The sequence below is a fragment of the Peromyscus maniculatus genome, chromosome 4 (genome assembly GCF_049852395.1).
Source record: "Peromyscus maniculatus bairdii isolate BWxNUB_F1_BW_parent chromosome 4, HU_Pman_BW_mat_3.1, whole genome shotgun sequence".
Taxonomy (NCBI): domain Eukaryota; kingdom Metazoa; phylum Chordata; class Mammalia; order Rodentia; family Cricetidae; genus Peromyscus; species Peromyscus maniculatus.
Genome location: NC_134855.1, coordinates 24,276,658 through 24,294,853, shown reverse-complemented (window position 1 = coordinate 24,294,853; position 18,196 = coordinate 24,276,658).

Here is an 18,196-nt window from a genome sequence, read left to right as displayed (position 1 = left end):
TCTGATTTTTTTTTTTGACATGGGTCCTGGGAATCAAAGTAAGTTCACCATGTTTGCATCACTAGCACTTCAATAGTTGGACTATCTTGAAAGCTCAGGTGAAGTTATTTTTAACAACACAACTATTTTAAAAAGAAAGATAACATTTGAGGCAACAGAAACAATAAAATTAGCAAAGATCAAGGCTACAGCTCATTGCCTTTGTGTCTTTATTCCAGGCAAGGACCTGCTTATAGAAGTAGTAACCAATGGCTGATATATCACTCTTTAGGAAGCGAAATTCACAAATTCTAAACAAATATATGTGTACATACGTGTATGTGTGTATATATGTATACAATGTGTGTCTGTGGATTGAACCTGGTCTACTTGAAATCCTGTTTTCCTTAAAACACATCTTTTCTGAGCACTGTGAGTAATTTTGGTGACGCATTTATTCTTGTATGGAATCAAGCTTATTTACTTCATTGCTAGAATGATATTGCATGATTTGTTTAGCTGGTGGTTTAAAGAGTTGTAGACAAACTTCACTCACAAACTCTGCTTCACTTTGGCAACTCTCTCCCTCCCTCCCTCCCTCCCTCCCTCCCTCCCTCCCTCCCTCCCTCCCTCCTTCTCTCTTTCTCTCTCCCTCCCTCTCTCTTCCTCCTTCTCTCTCCCTCTCTCCCTCTCTCTCTTCCTTTCCCATTGTTCCCTCCCTCTCTTTTCCCATACCTATAGGAAAAATCAGTTTCTGCTTCATAGACTGGGCACTAAATGGATTAAAACGTGACACATGCATGCTTCGTATTCAGACATTCTGCTTAATTCCTGGAACATAACTGACACTCACTAAATGTACATAAAACAAATGAAAGCCTGAATATTTTGAACAAATGTTCCTAGGAGAGACTGTAACCTCAGAAGGAGTTCCTTTGGATCGTAGTCCATCTCTGCCAATACAACTGCAGAAAGCACAGAAGATGCACTGGGTGAACCACTACATCCCAGAAAACCAGATGGTTCCAAGGTTGCCCTATGGCAATGCCCTAAGCAAGGCCTTCTGTGATTCATGCTTTTCTTAAAGATAAAATGCATTTTTTTAAATTGGAACATCTCTCAGGCCCATCCCATTCTGTGATTCTCTATGTGAAGCAATCTCATCTGTTACTATATTTTTTCCAGCAAAAACAAAAATATTCCATAAGAGAATTTTTCATTTGGCAATCCAAGGCACTTCTTTCACACAGCACCTGGGAAAGTTAATGTACCCCAAGGGCAAAGAGCTCTGACCACGGGTAATGATGTTGTAATCGCCACCACCTGGGGACTGGAACATCATCCCTTCATTTCCCATGCCTTGCTTCCCACCACAACACTCTCCTGTACTTCCCATCTTCTACCACAATACAGCCTTGCCTTGCACAACACCACAGCTCAGGAATTCCACCCACACAGCAGTGAAAAACTCAGAGCCAGAAGAGCCCAATTAGGTCATGCAGACCGCACCCCTTTCGGGGCAGAAACAAGTTATCCAACTGATATTTCTACTCCAGTGTGCAGCTATACATCAGCAGTTTTTGTGTATGGTTTGAATAATAGTTTATAAGCATTCTGGGATACTTTTGAGAATTAAAGTTCCATAAAAACTTATATTGCTGTTTTGTTTATTATTAAGGTAGGTTTTCTTCTTTCTTTTTCTTTCCTTTTTTTTTTTTTTGTTTGTTGTTGTTGTTTTATTTTCCTGGGAATCATCACAAGAATGTTTCTCAGTGAGGAAATTGGAGCCATAAGCTTTAGACCTGATTTTTACTAAAACTGATATTCAGCATTGTCAAACCTGACTGATTAATTTCTTGGTTGTTCCACTGCAAATATAGAGTAGAAAACAAAATTGTATAAACGATTGCAATATTATCTAATGTACTATGTGTTAACTACTAATATATTTGCTTATATTTCTCACAAGTTAACATATATATTTATTTATTGGCAAAATAAATTCTGTTTTACTTTAATTATTAACAATTTTTGATTGCCTTTAGGGGTGATGATTTAGGACTGCTAACTTGCTACATTTTCCGCATTTAGTATTCCTTTTGCTTGTTTCATTTTCTTAAACAATAAAATACAACTTAACATTACTCCAAGACACCCAACTGAATAACACAAAGTCAACTACATTTGGAATCTGTGCTAGCTACTTTTATATCAACTTGGCACAAGCTATAGTGGAGTGAACCTCAACTGAGAAAATACCTGCAAAAGATTCTTCTGTAGTCACACCTATAGGACATTTTTCTTAATTAGTTATTGATGATTGATTCAGCCCATTGTGAATGGTGCCACCCCTAGGTGGGTGGTCCTGGGTACATGAAGCAGGATGAGCAAGCCATAAGGAACAAGCCAGTGAGCAGCACCCCTCCAAGGCCTCTGCATCAGCTCCTGCCTCCAGGTTCCTGCCCTATTTGGGTTCCTGTTCTGCCTTCACTTCCTTTGATGATGAACATTGATGTGAAAGTATAGCAAAATAAACCCTTTCCTCCCCAAGTTGCTTTTGGTCAAGGTGTTTCATCACATCAATAGTAATCCTTATCAAGACAAAATTTAACCCAAATCGTTGGCTAACATTTAGTCACTCTTTTTGTAAAAAGACAATGTCTTGTTATTAAATTGTTTGTCTTTATTAGAAAGAGGTGGAGGGTGAGAAGCACAGGCCTAACACTGTACATGCCTCTCATGGCTTTCTTCTCTTGAAAGTTGAAGGCAATAGCTTTGGATTCAATTTTACAAATACACAAACAATATTAGTAATACACCCATTTTACAAGGGTTGAAACTTTTATTATAGGGGAATAGAACAAGTAGTCATTGTTATCAGAGTCAGAGGATGCTGATGTGTCTAATAAATAGCGACTCCTAATACTATTCACAAGGCCATATTTTCTCAATGACTCACTGGTCAAAGGACTCAAAAAATCACAAAACGTGAAACTAATGTAAAGTACCATTCAAATATGTAACAACAATACAATCCAAACTAGATTAGTCAGGTTTCTCTTTCTTCTCCTGTAATTTTTAAAGGTTATTTTTCTGCAAATTCTTTTTCCTATAGATATGTATATATACCACATGCATCCCTAGTGCCCACAGAGGCCAAAAAGAAGGCATCAAATCCTCTATTTCTTGAGTTATAATTGTGTTGTTGATGCTATAACTGGAGTCTCACTAGCCCTGATACCCAGGGGCAGTGGGTGAGAGGACACAGAGGCAGTGGCTCAGACTCTGGGAGATTGTAAGCAAGCTTGTTTATTAAACAAAAGGCTGGGGATATATGTGGTGCTGTTGGTGGGCTTTTGCTTCTAGCTGCCATGGTGTTTCTTGGTTGGCTCTGGGTTGCATATCATCATTTTTCACTTTGGAGCTTATGGGTCAGGTTTCCTCTGGCCAGAGCATTTGTTATACATGTCACAGCTCATTGTTTGCTTAAGGCATGGCTCAGTGCTTAGGCCTTATCTGCCTCATATCACCCTTTTGTAGCAGGATTCTTAAAATTTCTTATTAATAAAATCAAACCCGAGGCCAGTTATTGGGGTCAATGCTGGTAGATCAGAGAGACAGAACGAGCCACAGCTATATCACCTTGCCATTTCCTCAGCTGGTCCTGTTTCCCCAGACTGGAAGCTTCTGTGTCCTCATCCCAATGGCTCTCACCTGAACTGCTGCTTAAAAGCCTGAATGCTTAACCAGGCCAAAATCTTCTAGTTTCTGGTCCTCACACCTTATATATCTTTTTGCTTTCTACCACCACTCCCTGGGATTAAAGGCTGGCTTTCTGGGATTAAAGGCGTGTGTCACCATGCTTGGCTATTTCCAGTGTGGCCTTGAACTCACAGAGATCCAGAGGGATTTCTATCTCTGGAATGCTAGGATTAAAGGTGTTGAGTGCCACCATTTTCTAGCCTTTGTATCTAGTGGCTGTCTGTTCTCTGACCCCAGATAAATTTATTAGAGTACACAATATTTTGGGGAACACAATACCACCACACCCTTTTTATTTTATTTTGTGGCTGCTAGTGGGAATAAGAGTTCTTTGTTTTTAATCTTGTTTTTCCCCACCTCTGGGACACCCCAGCATTTGGACTGTGCCTGTCTTAGGATTGCCTATCTAACAGGCTCTTACCTATCTTTGACTACCAGCCCTGGAAGGGTAGGTCCCTAGAGAGTGCCCTAAGGTGCCAGAGCATTAGACAGAGACATCAGACAGAGGCATCATGAATTTCCATGAACCAGGCTGCTATTACTTCCTTAGGAGGACCCTGATCAGGGTGTTTCAGAGCCATTAGCACATGCAAGGTCATTTTCTTGATGTGGTGTGGCTGGGAAACATGCTGTAGGAAACAAATAATAGTATTATTAAGATTACCATTCCCCCTATCATTCCCCATGCTATAATTTTTAAAGGATCAAGGATTGATTTTATATGATCCCAAATTTGAGCAAAGAATGTTGTAGACACCTCCAGTGGTTTCACATGCATGGAGTTCATCCTTAAAATTTTATTAGAGAGTTGTTTCGTAAGGTTTAAGAACTTTTTGCTCCACAGTCCCAACAGTCCCAATTGACTCCTGGCATGTGTTATATTCAAGATTGGGTAAGGGGTTAAACATAAGGAGGAGAATAGGGGATCACAGTTTCCTCTTACCAGCCATCTTAATGTCTGAACTTCATTCAATAAATCTAGTTGTTGTTGTTAATTGAGTATAGCTGAATGGAAATGGGAATTAATCAGCTATTGAGTGGTTAATACTAAGGCTGATTCTTCTATGGCCATATTAAGTGTAGAGGTAGTGGCTCCCATTTGAACCAGGGAGGCTGGGGCTACTACCCCACCTGACACAGCAAGCAGAATAACAGCTGCTATGGATGCTGTTATTTCAAAGACTCTTTTTATTCTGGTTTGTTCTATCAATTCTACCCTATGGAAATGTGTTACATTGGCCAAAGGTACCCAAAGGAAACTGAGGAGGCACACCACCACTGCCCATGAGGCCTCCTCAGTATTCCAGCAGGGTTCCAGCTTATAAAGGTCTTGAGTGCAATTCAGCATTGGCAAAGAGGAACTGGTTAAGATAAAAACAAAGGGTGTGTTTATGCATACCAGGGTGGCAGAAAGAGCAAAATGGTTTTATATAATAACATTGGGATCATTTGTAACTCTGTCAGGAGCAGAGATATTATCATAAAATAAAAGGGTATAATTTCTATTGAAAAATTATAATTCTTATAAACAGAAATGGCCTTAAATCCATGCAGGCATGGAGGCATATAGAGGCCAGGCCCCCAAAACAATTCTGGCCTTTTTTACTCATATAATGAGGTAAACATCAATAATTTTTGATGTGCTACAGTTCATAGAGAGTGAAATCTCACAGTCCTCTGGTGTCTGGATCCAAAGCCCCATGTTAGACTTTCTGTAAAGGGGATGGGGTTCAAAATCAGGAAGGCAATGATCCCAATTAATAGGTATTTCAATCTTGGTGGTATAGTCCCCTGAATTTAAACAAAGAATCAAATGGTGCTGAATGCCTTCAGTGATGTTTCTTTTTTCCTTTTTTCCTCAACAGTGGGGCCTATTATTTTGATACCTTGCATAAATCTGGTCTGTTTTCCAATTATTCCTGTTGTCCCTTAAAAATCTCCTGTAATGTAAGAGGAGAAAGGGATGCACCCAGAAGTATTCACCCTATGGTGTGCATCAAAGCAAAGGATATCTGCTAAATCAAAGAATCCAAATGAGTAATTAAAAGAACCTTGAAACTGGGCATAAAGAAGGCCCAAGATTTTGTTAGTTGTATAAATTCCTGGGAAAGAAGGAGCAGTTACAGCAACAGGCATTGGGATAGGCAGAGCAAGGACAAATGCCCAAAGATCTTCAGCATGAACAATCATTGACAGAATCAGTAGCAGGACTGTCAGCAAAGGGAGAGTTCTTCCTTGAGATTTTCTTGATCTGTAGCTGGCTATATGTCTCTGATTGGCATCCACATTGGCTTAGCTTGATCCTGTGGAAAAACACAAGTATATCCTCACCAGCATGTTAATAAGGAAGCAGAAGATTGCCAGAGGTTAGATATAGGGTCTCTCCATCTGACTAGAGGGAGTGGTGTTTCTCTGGGGAGAAAGGTCTAATGCTTATAGGCTGGGCCAAGTCCTTTGTCATCAAACAACAAGAAGTTCTTCTTAAACAGAGCTTGCTCCAGAGCCAAGTGTGGATCCCTCTTCAATTCCTTTGGTATTTTTTGTAAATCATCCTTTAGTGAGTGGTTTGTCCTTTCTACAATTGCTTGTCCTTGGGGGTTATATGGAAAAACTGTGGTGTATTCTATTTTCCATTCCCTAAGGAAATCTTTAAACTGTTGAGAGGTATGTGCTGGGCCATTATCTGTTTTTATGCTCCAAGGCATTCCCATGACTATCATAGCAGTTTTTAATGTTTTGATTGCCTAGTAGGCCTTTTCCCCAGTCTGTGCTAAGGCAAAGGTAAATGAGGAGTATGTATCTACTATTATGTGTATATATTTTAAGTTTCCAAAGAGGATGGGGAGTGATGGGTAATATCCATTTGCCAGAGTGCATTTGGGCATTAGGCCCCTGGGGTTAACTCACCCTCTATTTAGTGGTCCCAAAGGTGCTAGGGGAGCACAAATTGAGCAAGTCTGGGCAAGATGTTTGCATTGTGCTACAGGCAAATCAGGCAGCAGCCTATGCAGGTTATGAGGAGATAAGTGAAATTGTTGATGGAGCAGTCTAGCTTGTTCCAACAGGGGCAAGTTTACTGTCATAAAGAGCTTATCAACCCTAGCATTGCCTGAAGCAAGCATTCCTGGCAGCCCTGAATGAGTTTGGATATGGGTTATATACCAGAGATGCCTCCTATTCTCTAGAATGTCTTGTATTGCTTTCATGGTCATGGAGATGTGATCTTGATGGGTTTTTAGTTTAACAAAGAACAACAGCTTGCATGCCTGGGTCACATATCAGCTATCTGAAAAAATGTTTATGGGCACTGATTGGCTCAACTCCAATACCTTGAGGATGGCTAGGAGTTCTCCCATTTGGACTGAGCCTGGGTTGAGTTGGGTATGAGTTATTTCTTTGCTACTGGGCATTGTGATTATTAGGCCAAAGTTTGTTCTATAGGCATCTGTAAAGGCTATAGCTGCTTGAGGAAGAGGGACACTCGAGGGGTTAGCAAATGGGCTTAGTGTTAACTCAAGGAGCAGCAAAGCTAACAAACATTTATCTTGGAGATAATGGTTATCCAAGTTCCCTGAAAACTCATCATTTCTTGGAAGGGAAGAGAGTGTGCCCATGAGGGCCGGGTATTTTGGAGAGAGAAGGGGAGGACAATCTTGTCTAGTTCATGGCCCATGATTCTCCTATCAGTTGCTCTTGCTTTAATGCCTATCCCAAAGGTAATATCAAACTTTGAAGTGATATGGAATAGCTCAGAATGTGATAGATGTATCCAGATTAGGGGGTCTGATTGCCACAGTGCTCCTAGTATGCTACCCTTAGTCCAGAGGACTAGGACTGTCAGGGGAACATCTGGATATGTCTCCTCAGAAAATCATTATAGGCAAGTTCACTGGCCCTCTTTGAGAGATCACTGGCCCTCTTCATCAACCATATTTTTGCAGAGGGGGAGGAATGCCCCTCGAGAAGGGAGAACAGTTGTCTCATGTCTTCATCAGAAATTGGGAAAAATTGTTTGAGCCAATTAATGGTGCCACAGAGTTCCTGGAGGTCTGTAAGGAAGTAGGATGCTTGTATTATTATAGAGACATTGAAGGGTTGGATTGCTTGGCTGATTTGGTAACCTAAGAAGGCAAATTGGGGTAGCCATTGTATCTTTTCTGGGGCTGTCTTGGAGTGAAGGCTACTAAGTCCTCAAGGAGAAAGGGGAATAGCTCCTGAAGTCTCTGTCTGCTCGGGTGGGCCAACAGGATATCATCCATAAAGTGGTTCATTAATACCTCACCAGGGACCCTAGATAAGGCCTGTTGAACATACAACTGGCAGGTGATGGGACTGTTTTTCATACCCTGTGATAACAGGAAGCAGGTTTTTGAATACTGGGCTCCCAGACAGTGAATGCAAAGCACTCTCTGTCCTCTGGAGCCAGTGGTATTAAGAACAAAACAATCTTTAATATCTATTACAAGAATATGGTGGAATAACACCTGGGTGCAGTAGCCCTGCCTGAGGGGAGCCTATCTTTTCCATTTGTGCATTGATTTGTCTTAAGTCTTGCAGAAGGCAAAATTTTCCTAATTTTCCTGACTTTTTCCTAATTACAAAAATGGGGGTGTTAAATCTATTGCGGGAAGGTTCAATATGGCCCAGTGACAATTGCTCTTCAACTAACTCTCTCAGTACTGATAGTTTATGTTCTATAATAGGACACTGGTCCACTCACATAGGCTTCTGCAATGTCCAATTTAATGGTATGGACCTTGGGATATTTATATGGGGGGGGGCAGTGGCCCTTAGAATTACAGATCACAGAAAGATTGACTAGAGGGGTAGGAAACCATAACCAAGCTGCTGTGTTGGCACCAACGTTAACTGGAAATGCAAAATGATTAGTTGGGTGATAACCAGACACTTTAAGCTGAGGAGTGTCCTGTGTGGTGGTCTCAGTTATCCCTGACAGGCAATGGGGAGCAGAAGGTGGGGGTATCCTGTATGTCTCCCCAGAGATAAACAGTACATCTTGTTTCATCATCCTTAGGGACAGATTTCCTCTGTGGTTTTTTGAGGGGAGGTGAATCTGGTTGTGGAGTGTTCTCTTCCCCATCAGAGATACACTCCTCATAAGATGGTGAAGAGGTGAGGGAACATGAGGAAGATTTTTGTTCTGCACAATGGTAATTAAAGAACCAGAGGACATCCTCTGTAGTACCTGATTTTATACATGCTATAATTTCTAAAAGGATTGGGACAAAGGCTGCATGGGGGTTTCCCTTCCTGTACTTCCCATTTCCTACTTTAAAAAAATGGACCCTCATCCATATTGGTGGGTCCCAGATGATTTCAGGTGATATCCAGGGTGCAATAATGGAAGCCTCATTCCAAAATTTTTCCAGGGAAGTTTTGACGCTAAAGTCCCTACACAGAAGCAGAGCTTTAAGGGCCATGATGGCCTTTGGGGATCCCTGGTGGCAGAAAGGAAGTTTCCCATAACAAAGGTACAATAGGCAGGGGCAAACAAACTAAAGAAGTCAATAATCCACCAAGCAAATGTTCCCGACTTCCTGGGGAGGGGTTGGAAGGGTGGGGATTTACAGCAACTGGAGAATCAAAAGCCTGGCCTTGAGTTTCAGAAACCAGCCACCACCCTATCGGCTTTTAACTGGTGGTCACATTACCAGTTTGCAAAGGAGAGGGAAAGATAAACAAAAGGCCATCCTCTATACCCCATAGGGCTGTCACCCCCCCCCCTCCAGAGAACAAAGAGCCTTTCAGTAAATTGTAGCACGAATCTTAACAGGTCTTATTAATAAAAAACAGATCTGGGAGCCAGGTATTGGGGTGAATGCTGCAAGATCAGAGAAGCAGAACAAGCCACAGCCACCTCACCTTGCCAGTTCTTCAGCTGATTCTGTTTTCTCAGACTGGAAGCCTCTGAGTCTTCATCCAGAATGAATCTCAGCTAAACTGTTTGTTGCTCAAAAGCCTAAAAGCTTAACCAGCCAAAAGCTTCTAGCTTCTGGTCTTCAAGCCTTATATACCTTTCTGCTTTCTGCCATCACTCCCTGGGATTAAAGGCTCTTGTTACCACACCTGGCTGTTTCCAGTGTGGCCTTGAACTCACAGAGATCCAGGCAGACCTCTGGAATGCTAAGATTAAAGGAGTGAGTGCCACCATTTTCTGGCCTCTATGTGTGTCTAGTGGCTGTTCTGTTCTCTGACTCCAGATAAATTTATTAGGGTGTACAATATATAGGGGAACACAATATCACCACCGTCAATCTCAGAGAGTCGCCCTGGGCAAAAGATATAAGTTGGCTTAGAGTTGGGGCGGGGGGTTCCTCTCAAAGACAGGGAAGTAAGAAAGAGCATGTGAGTAGAGCCGAATGAGAGCACTTTGTGGGGGCCTTCCGGCAGTTCATTAGGCTGCAGCAGCCATATACCCACACTGTGTCTCTGGAGAGAAAAGACTGTTTGGAGGGTCAATTCTGGATCCCATTTCCTAGGTGGCCAACCCTTATGTGGAAATTTCAGGTGAATCAATAGTAAACAGAGTGTGCCCTAAAGACAAAACAAACTGGGGGAAGGAATGAAAAGATAGAAAAAAAGAAAAGATCCCAGTACTCACAACTTGGGGGAGGAAACCATAAAACATAAAAGGGGTCTACTGGGCATGTCTTTCTGTATACTGTGAATGTGTTGCTCTGATTGATGGATAATAAAATGCTGATTGGCCAGTAGCCAGGCAGAAAGTATAGACAGGACAAGCAGAGAGGAGATTCTGGGAACAGGAAGGCTGAGTGAGAAGACACTGCCAGTGCCACCATGAGAAACAAGATGTGAAGATACCGATACCAGTAAGCCACAAGCCACATGGCAAGGTATAGTTTTATAGAAATGGGTTAATTTAAAATGTAAGATCTAGCTAGCAAGAAGCCTGAGCCATTAGGCCATACAGTTTAATTAATATAAGCCTCTCTGTGTTTACTTGGGTCCAAGTGGCTGCAGGACTGGTGGGTGAGAGAGATTTGTTCTGATCCTGGGCCAGGTGGGACACAGAAAAGCTTCACCTACAGGGGTCAACTCACTGAGAACAGATCGAGGGGGGGGGAGCAAATTAGCACACTGGGTCATATGAAGGACCAGGAGAGCAAACCTGCCAGCAATAAAGAAAAAAGAAGCCCACAAAGGGGAAGTTAAAAAGAACCCAAAGGGCAAGGCCCAGGTAGGGGTCCATCCACACTGGGTGCCAGAATGTTGCTGGCACTATAGCTGGGGTCTTGCTGGCCCTGATACCTGGGGGTAGTGGGTGAGAAAACACAGAGGCAATGGCTCAGACTCCAGGAGATTGTAAGCAAGCTTGCTTATTAAACAAAAGGCTGGGGATATATGTGGGGCTATTGGCGGGCTTTTGCTTCTAGCTGCCATGGTGTTTCTTGGTTAGTTCTGGGTTGCCCATCATCATTTTCCAGTTTGGAGCTTATGGGTCAGGTTTCCTCTGTCCAGAGTGCTTGTTGCACATGTCACAAGTTCATTGTTTGCTTAAGGCATGGTCCAGTGCTTCCGCCTTACCCATCTCACAATTGGTTATGAGCTTTCATGTGGGTTATAACAAATGAACCCAGGTCCTCTTTGAGATCAGCAATTCCATCTATCTGGAATTCCATGAAATAAGAGGCTACATATTTCATAGATGTAACTAATTCATAGCTTACTTCAATTGGTAATGCTGAGCCATCTCTGCAGCTCCCTTTCTTGTTTAATAAAAAGGAAAAAGATAGACAAAGGGGAAAAAAAGGAGTAAAGCCCAATTCAATATATGTTTAAGAAATTGTTGCTCTGTTAGATAATTCCTCTGAGAGTTGATTGTGAAATTCCATAAAATGAATGTATCTTGATTTTGAAAAGGCTTTTAATGATATCTAAGAGTGCAGGGTAATGGTGGCCTACTCATACATAGGACCAAAAATAGAAAGGGATGCAGTTACAGCTTACATGTTACAATGAACTTCAGCTCCCAATGCTTCCAATGACACAGAATCCAGAAAAGACAATGAACAGATATGTTCCACTTAGAAATTTCTAATTCTTAGCAGAATAAAGTCAAGGTTTCAAGGGATGGATGGCTACAGAAAAAAACCATAGAAACAAATTTTGTATCAAGAAAGAAAACAGACTAGATATAAAGAATATTAAGTTATTTTAAGATTATTGGATAAGAGGCCAAGTGATTAACAAAAAATGAATAGTGGATTCATAATCCTTAAAATCATAATGATGATAAATGAACAAGTGGGGATGATTGTCAAAATTTTCCTACTATGACTTATTTATCAAAGGAATACAGATATTAAATTCAACATATACAGTGGAATATATGTGATACTTGCTGTCTTAGTCAGGGTTTCTATTGCTGTGAAGAATCATCATGGCTTAAAAGCAACTTGCTGAGGAAAAGGGTTTCTTTGGCTTACATTTCTGTATTGCTGTTCATCACTAAAGGAAGTCAGGACAAGCACTCAAACAGGGCAGGATCCTAGAGGCAGGAACTGATGCAGAGGCCATGGAGAGTTGCTGCTTACTGGTTTGCTCAGCCTGCTTTCTTATAGAACCCAGGACCACAAGGCCAGACATGGCACCATCCACCATAGGCTGGACCCTCTCCCATTGATCACTAATTGAGAAAATGCCTTATAACTGGATCTTACAGAGGCTTTTCCTTAACTGAGGCTCCTTCTTCTCTGATGACTCTAGCTTGTGTCAAGTTGACATACAAAATCAGCCAGTACACTTACCCAAGTATGAATTCTTTATTTCTTCATTTATCATGTGTCTAGTTGAATCTAGTTATCTACCCAATGATAGAAAAGTTATTGATCCAGAACATTTAAACACTAGTGACCATCAAGAACTACCAGGGCTAGCCACATCTCCTTTCAAGTTCGTGGTATGTAATGAGGTTGACAGGAAATATGCCTAGATCATTGAACTGAGATGGCAAAGGTCTCACCCTAGTTCAGTATGAAGACTCTGTAATCAGTATTCCTACCTGCCATGCCAGGAAAAGAGGGAAAAGAGGCAAAAGCTACTAGCTCCAGCCTTGAGTTTTAGATTCTGCCTATCACTCTCAACTTACAATTGAGAACCTGGGTCACATAAGCTTACATTTAAGAATAAAGCTCTGGAGTTCTAGTCCAAAGGGAAGAAGATACTGAATTATTTCCCATGGTTGAAAGCATGTAAATGGATTTTCAGTTCACTACTATTTCTTTTCACCATTACATTCCAAAGGCTGGTTATCTGGAATTGAATAAAATAAGAGGCTGCATATCTAATAGATGTAATGAATTCATAGCTTACTTTGATGGTAATGCAATCTTAGCATGAATCAATTCATTCTACCAAATCTTAATGAGTAAGTATATTCTTAAATTGTTGAAGCTCATAATGTCTGTCTGAAAAAAAATGAATTATTTCTTACTAAAAAAATTCCTTTCTGCAGAATACTTATGGTTACACATATACTTTTTATCCCAGTGTCCCTTCGTTAGGCATTTTTATCTCAGTTTAAAGAGTTTATAAATCTACCCAACTTAATCCCATTTACTGTGATACTAAAACTAGTAATGAAGTGTGGAGGAACCATTAATGCACCAACTTCCTTTAAAGCTGTATAACAGAATGCCCCTGAGTAATCTCAGGTTCCCAGCCATATGTCCTTGAAGCTTACAATAAGAGCTTTGGAATATCCATTCAGTGTGGCATTACCCTCTATAACCACACCCAATATTAGTTTACTTTTCAGAAATCCAAATGCAATGTTTCTGGCCACCCTAGGTCATTGCAAATGTAATCATCTGATATCTTGCATCTATAACAATGAAAAATATCCTATTCCTAAAAGAGGATTTTTTTTTCAATTAAATATCATTTTGTTATTCTAGTCATTTTTCTACCTTTGTGTTGTGTTTGGGTATATTTATCCTAAAACTCATTTGAATGAATTTACAAAAACAGAAAAAAGCATTTGTCTTACTGGGTATGGTGGTGCTTGCCTCCATAGCCTGCTACTCAAGAGGTAGAGTCAGGAGGACCCCTGGTTAGAGGACAGCTCAGCAACATTGTAACATTCTGAGTCAAAAACCACAAACAAATAAAAGACAAATGAAAAGTAACAATAAACAAAATTGGATGGAAGAGAGGGGGGGCACATAATTGTTTCCCAAAACACATGACTCTTGAGACTCATAGAGGTGGTTGTACGAAAGACTATGTACATACTTGGATCCTTCCATTATATTTCCCAGAACCATCTATATTGTTCACAAGAAGATCAATGACACTCTTCTATTTAACATGGACGATCCTCTTAAAAACATATCATGGGATAGGGTAGTCATGGGCATATTTTATGGCTTTTACTGCTTCGCCTCTCCAGATGCCCACTGAAGAGATATTTTGGCTCAGGTTCACCTATCGTGGCAGCATAAGCCCATGGGGACCCATGGAAGGTTGTAATGAGGGCTCCATTAACCACTTTCATTATTTCAGAAGGCCTAAGGGAATAACACATTCACCAATAATAAAGCTGCTGAAGCTGAAGTGTCAAGTTACTTTGCTTTGGGGCAGAGTCTTATCAATTTCAAGAGAAAACTGGTATTGCCTCACGCTGCTGAGTGCCTCTGATTGGCAAGTCTGTATGCATCTAATTAATAAAGTGTGAAATAAAAACAAATGAATTGATTTGTTTGGACATTAAAATTTTTCAGAGCATAGAGTCCCAGACATAGAAGGAAAGCAGAGAGGACCAGTCTACCTTAGGTGTTTAATGTCATTCTAATGTCTTTATTAGTGATGGTGTTAGAAACACAAAACTAAAAGCTACACTGACTTACTGAGTTCAGGTGCAGGTCTAAGGCAGTATGCAGACACTATATTTTTCTATCATCACAGTAGTAATATTAGGCGGGTCCAATTGTGTGCCCAAACTTAGATTCTAAACTAAGAAATGAAGATTCAGGGACAGAAACCAATGAAAATTCTTTGGTTAACGTGCCATTTTATATTATAACAAAGAGAGCATAGTGCATTCTCATTTGTAAAACCCAGGACATTAATAGTTTTTTCAAGCTTTTTGGTAAGATGGAATAACCTCATTTTAGTAGCTTGCTAGAGCAATATTTAAAATAAAGTCAGTATTGGTAACTGACTTAAACTACCGGCTTTTTTTTCTCCCTTGAACACACATCAAAATCCTGAGGCCACTCTTTCCACTTACATCAAACATGAATTAAACATAATTGCAAAAATGATATCATCTGTCAATAGGCTAAGAATTCAATGCTCTGCCTAAAATTAAGCTGTTAGCTCGAATCCAGTGTCTCAGGGCACATCAAGTTTAGGCACAGGAAACCAGGCACCTGAGAACTACCAGGGACATTTTCTGAGTCTTTTCCTTTTTTAAGTCTTCAGAAATACTTCTGAGAGGATGGTAATGCACTACTAAATCTGTGTGCATAGACACAAACTTTTAAACTATAATATCCACACGGCACCTACATTCTGAGGACAAGCATACTGGTACATAATATAGCTGTGTCTTGGTGAAAAAAAAAAAAGAAACTCCCAGGTTGTGGAGGGGAGTAAATCCACAAGAGCTTTGGAGTATACACCTCTACATAAAGTAAGAGAGACCCATTGTTTATTTCCCCACTATTTAAAAGTTAATGAGAGATTTGCACCTGTACAGCTGTTGTGGACTGAAGCTTGCTTGTGGAGTGAATGTGTTTCCTGCTTGAGACAGTTGTAAATGCCTTGAGTAAAAACACTGAGGACTGCTAATGGATAGGTTTATTTTAACGCATGCCATCTGCTATCAATCATAGAGAAGTATAGGAAGCAAGTTTGGCTGGGCTCCCTCCTTGTGAGCCTGATAAAGACAGGGCTCCAGGACTCGGGAACATTGAGTCCTCCAGAGAATAAAACATCAAACCTACTCAGCAGCTCCACTAACAATAATAAAAATGCCTCTGCCTAAAGGTGACATTCTGAATTTACGATTATTTGTGTCTATAAAGTGTATTCTTTGGCTCCTGACTCATTCTGACTGTCTCACTCTGAGAACAATACATTAAGCCTGCCTGAAGTAAATGGAAATCCTATCCTTTTATTAAACCAGCAGCCAGTACCTGAGCTGATCTAATGCCCTGTAGAATAGCAGGAAGATTTTCCACTTTGTTCTGTGCCTTTTAAAGACTTTGTAAGAAAACTACAAATGAGGTGTATGTTAATATCCTAAAGGATACACATGATGTGGGCAGGTTTATGTTTCCTAGAAGACAAAACAAAACAAAATGTCAAATTGAACTAGTAGTCTATTATGACAATACAATTGCAAAATTCCATATTGCAGATAGATCACAGTAAAACAGAGAACCGGCCACTCAGGAAGGTATTCCTTGTGCCATATGGGCCAGGCATGTTTTCACGGGGATGGACATTTCCTCAGAGATCTTCCAGCTGTGAAATCATAACCAATATTGCTTTTGAAAATGGACACATAGTATTCCACTAAAAATGCCTAGCCTGGCTTACCAAAGTGCTGTCTGTTGAAGTCCTTGGTGAACAAAATGAGTTGTGGTGGCCCTAGAACCTCCTACAGCTTATAATGGTTGATTCTGCCTCAAAATTGCAGCTTAACTTAATTCTGCTGCTAGCCTAGGAAACCAAATTGTGAGTGTTTAGGGAAAACCCACCTGGCCAGCAAACTCATGAGTCTAATTAAAGTTAATAGAGAAATTGAAAGAGGAAAACATTGGCTCAGTGGAGTAAGAAGAAACATATACAGCAATAGAAATTTGAGGCAAGAACATTTTTATGTTGGTATTTATTAAAAATATTTCCTCCTAAATACATGAATGAGGAAATACGTTACTTATTATATGTAATGTGAATCCTATTATTACTCAATAAATGATTTCTGCTTTTGTGTTAAAAAATTATCTCAGGATAAATGGTAAAGAGCAGGAAAGTTAGAAGCATGGAAAACAGTAGCATGTCTACTGTGTATCAGCACTTGGCCAGGCTCCGTGACATTAAAAAACTACTACCCTACATTCATACAGAAGCTGTGTGGGATATTCAATATGACTTCCAGGCAATTGCACAGTGACAGAGAAAAATTCTTGAAAATAGTAAATGCATCAAGAGATTAAAAAATAGGAAAAGCAACAAGGATGGTAGCCAGAAAGCCTGGTTAGGAGACCTTGTCGTATTTCCTTAAAAACAAAAGAGATAAAAATGTGCATAGGTTGTTGTAGTTTAGATTCAGAAATATTTTAAAAACCCACTGAGACTTCATTATATTTTCTAGCACATTATAGGATCAAATATTGAGACAGGTTATAAAACATCCTTGTAGCAGAAGGAGCATTAGCAAGGGCTTCAGTGCTACGGCAAAGGGTTATAAACAAAGAGGTCTATGCTGATCATGCAAGCCATGTGTAGAGAGGCATGTGAAGGAGGCTAGAACAGAAGCAGAACATGGCTAATTGAAATGTAGCTGCCTCATCTAAGAAAGCAGTACTATCCAGCACCAGAAGATTATTACCACAAGAGACAGCCACATTAACTTTACTAGATCCCAACTGTAACACGAATTTCAAATGGTCTTATTAATAAAATCAAACCCGAGAGCCAGATGTTGGGGTGAACGCTGAATGATCAGAGAAACAGAAAAAGCCACATCCACCCTCACCTTGCCAATTCCTTAGCTGATCTTGTGTCCTCAAAATGGAAGCCTCTGTGTCCTCATCTGAATGGATCTCAGCTGAGCTGCTGCTAAAAGCCGAAAAGCTTAACAAACTTAGTTCCTGGTCCTCATGCCTTTTTACCTTTCTGCTTCCTGCCATCACTTCCTGAGATTAAAGGCATGTGTCTTTCCTGAACAAGACATGAGATCTCAAGTGCTGGGATTAAAGGTGTGTGTCACCACACCTTGTTTCCAGTGTGGCCTTGAACTCACAGAGATCTGAGTGGATCTCTGCTTCCAGAAGGCTAGGATTAAAGGTGCGTATGCCACCATTTTCTGGCCTCTATATCTAGTGGCTGTTTTGCTCTCTGACCCCAGATAAGTTTATTAGGGTATACAATATACTGGGGGACACACTATCACCACATCCAACTTGTCAAGTGAAGCCAGAAACCTGCCCAAGTAAAGCCACTTCACTTGGCAGAAATCTTCAAGGTTAAACTCAACACATTTGTGCTCTAGAATAGGGTAGCCATGTTGTCCCTGGCAGTTCCACAGTGCATGCCACAGAGAAACACGGGTCTATAATTCTAGGAAGTCTGAGACTTTGCCCACAAATGCTACCAATAGTCCTTGTGTTACTTTGGAAATTCCATCTATGTGACAGCACCGTGTCTCTCTGCTGATTTCCTAAATTGCTTTGGAGGAGTT